This window comes from Quercus lobata, chromosome 3 (genome assembly GCF_001633185.2).
Source record: "Quercus lobata isolate SW786 chromosome 3, ValleyOak3.0 Primary Assembly, whole genome shotgun sequence".
NCBI lineage: Eukaryota > Viridiplantae > Streptophyta > Magnoliopsida > Fagales > Fagaceae > Quercus > Quercus lobata.
Window position 1 is genome coordinate 68,295,856 of NC_044906.1, and position 3,046 is coordinate 68,298,901.

Genomic DNA, 3,046 nt, shown 5'->3' on the forward strand with positions numbered 1-3,046 from the left:
TCCTATATTTTTGCCTCCCTCATTGATCTCTGCAGAATAATAATGTGCCACGGTTTCTGATCCAGCATTCTTTCTAGTTTCTCTGTAGCATATCAGGATTCGGCTCGTGCAGGTGTGCTGATGATGACAACGCTGTTGTTGTTCTTCTTCTTCATGGCAGCTAGATAAGGATAAGCGGCGGAGGATTTGTTTTACAAGGGAAGTAGTACAAGCAGTAGCAGTAGCAGTAGCAGTAGCAGTGGTGGTCGTCTTCAACTTCAACTTCAATAACGCCCTTAGAGACATCACCCTCTGTTGTTTGTGTGGTGTCAGCGGCGCTAGACATATAGGGATTATCAATTTCGTTTTTCAGGTTTCAAATGTAAGAGCGGACCACTTCAGTTAGTTTGAATTTTTGTTACAACAGTGACCATACTCGTTGTGGCTTTTATAGCTTTTTTCAATAGGCCTTTTCGGTTATCTAAGGTGGCTGACATTGGAATGGAATTTCTTCAAGGCTCTGCTTTATGTTTGAGCTGTTTTCTTATTGAGATCTTCGCTTTATGAATTAGTAGAAGATGGTTTAATTGTCAAAACGTACACTATATCATTAAATTAGCCTAAGTATATTTTCACTAACAACAGGGATATTTCCCCAAACATTACATTTACATCTAAATTCTTGGCTACTTTCATAAAATAATTTGTACCCAATGCTTCCACTTTTACAGGGTCTAGAAGCGGTGATTGGTCGGTAGCCCTATCCCCATTTTTTTGGAGTCTTGGCTACTTCAATATGTAATATTTTACTGTACAGGTTCAAACTCCTTGTTTATAACTTTATAGGTATCATCTTTTTCGACCAAAAAAGCAAAAAACGTTTTTCTTTGGTTATGATGCTGACGAGAAAGTGCAATATATTGTGTTTTTGGACTCTTTTGATGCTTCTGGGTTGTATTTAGAGATTTTGTTTTTGGTTACGTGCCTGTATTTACCGGATCCAGAAAGTTAATTTTTAATTCTTCTTGGCGTTTGCAGATACACTATGACAGACTTGGCAAGGATGGACTTTTAAGCCATAAGGTCACCGTACTGTTTGTTCCAGATTTGTCTGAATGTCTCCCTTCTTTGAATGCATGGAGAGACCAATGGGCAATGGCTTGCTCACAAGAAGGCTGTTGCAGAGAGAGAGCGCCAACTTTCTTTGAAAAAAGAGGTCTGTAATTATATTATCTGAAACTTTTTTTGATCAGTTTTACTCATGCTCAAGTTTGTTGCCAAAAGGCATCTAATTCACACACTGGCAGAGACAAACACAAAATATGTACATGTAGTCATGCGCATATGTATATCTGTTCTGAGATTGAGTGAAGATCAAATTCAGTTGTTGAAAATATTGTTACTCGTGCACTTTGAGTGTGATGGTTGTTGTCAATTCCAATTAACTCAATTCTGAAAGGAAATTTGAGCATGGAGCTGTATTTGTAGCAATCAACCTGGAAAGAACTTGATATCCTGGTTCTCATGATATGGGCATGTAACCGAAAAGTGGGTTGGTCAAAATATCTTTAGATTCCGGACACAACGTTGCTGAATTCACCCCATTAAAGTCTTAATACCAATTACATTGGGTTATCTATTATTTAACATTCTGGCCCTATTTAGAGCGACATTAGTGCTCAACGTTTGGCAATCATGTCTATTCTTGCCTAGGTCTTTTGAATTTGCTGCTTTCTTCTTACTAATATAATGCTTTATTCTTTTCAGAGGTCTAGAGAGAAGAAAGATGGGCTGAAAGGTAACTTGTTGTGCATGGTCTCATTTTATTTGATCTCTCTTTTCTTCTTATGTTTTTCATCAGTTATCAAATTGATTTTTTTTTTTTTTTTGGGGGGGGGGGGTTGTAATTTAGATAAGGAAAAGGATTCCTCAAAAGATGTCAAAAGACTAGACAAATCAGGAAAAAAAGAAAGAGTCCACATCCTCTGGACAAGCAGAAGATTCTATCAAAAGGGAGAAAAATGGAAATGGAATGAAAAGGGTGATTGGATGAGAAGGATAGTTGACAGAAGAACGTAAATTCAGAGATACCTGATCAACAGGATAAATTGGTTGCTCCCACTAAGACATTTGTAAGAAAAAAGATGGAAAAAAAAGGTTCCAGCAGGAAAAACTGCTCAGAATGACAGATCCAAGCAGTACTGCAGTTGTGGAAGGTACCAGCGTAAAAACAACTGTGAAGAAAAAAATAATTAAGAGGATGGCTAAAAAAATGGTCTCTGGTTTGGAATCCAGTGATGGGGTTCCTTGAACTAATAAAGATGCTGATGGGAATGAAATAAAGGCTGTTCAGGCAGTGCATGAAACCAAAAACACGGAGATGCAAGTAGCAGATGATTAGAGTGGTAAGGAGCAACTGTTGTCTTTCAGGTTGAAGATATGAGGTTGATCATCCACAACTTGGGGAAGTTCCTCTCGCACAGGGATGTGAAGGTGAAAAAACCTGTAATTCAATTACTGTTCCATATTTGATACTTTTTGGGTTTTGTCCATATTTTCTATTTTTAATTCCTTGCTTGATATTTTTGTGTTGATTGTCTGGTAGCTAATGTATCTCATGCATCAGGAACTTGTGCAAAGTGCATTGTTAGAGAGCAACACCGGTAGGGGATGACCGCATTCTTTACAATAAGCTAGTGCGAATGTCTGTTATTTGAGATTGGAAGGGTCTACATGTTTTCTTGAAAATGAATTTCAGTATGACATTGCCTTATTATGGCCCTTGAAAGGGGACAGATTCTTACAAGGTTTTGGTTTGGAATTGGATTGTTGTCCTCTATTTGATTTCTTTTAATGCCTGTCAAAAAATAAAAATGAAACATTTGTTAGTACTGCTTTTTATTTTTTAGTCCAAGTGAGAATTTCAATTTACAACTATAAAAAAACTAGGGACGTGTTCTAACTTCTAACTTTTACCTCCAATGAAATGTGATTCTTAATCTCATGCCTTAATATAAGGAGGAAAAAGCTATAATGGATTTGATGATTTATATCCTCAACTCAAGCC

The 3,046-nt window shown here is 37.1% G+C and overlaps 1 long non-coding RNA gene across 1 annotated transcript; it reads left to right on the top strand.

Annotated features, from left to right (window-relative positions):
* Window positions 1–1,096: 1,096 nt before the first annotated feature.
* Window positions 1,097–1,980, top strand: LOC115979322. The gene is made up of 3 exons (XR_004089026.1): window positions 1,097–1,195; window positions 1,747–1,777; window positions 1,892–1,980. It is a non-coding gene; the product is annotated as an uncharacterized LOC115979322 (long non-coding RNA).
* The last annotated feature ends 1,066 nt before the right edge of the window (window positions 1,981–3,046 follow it).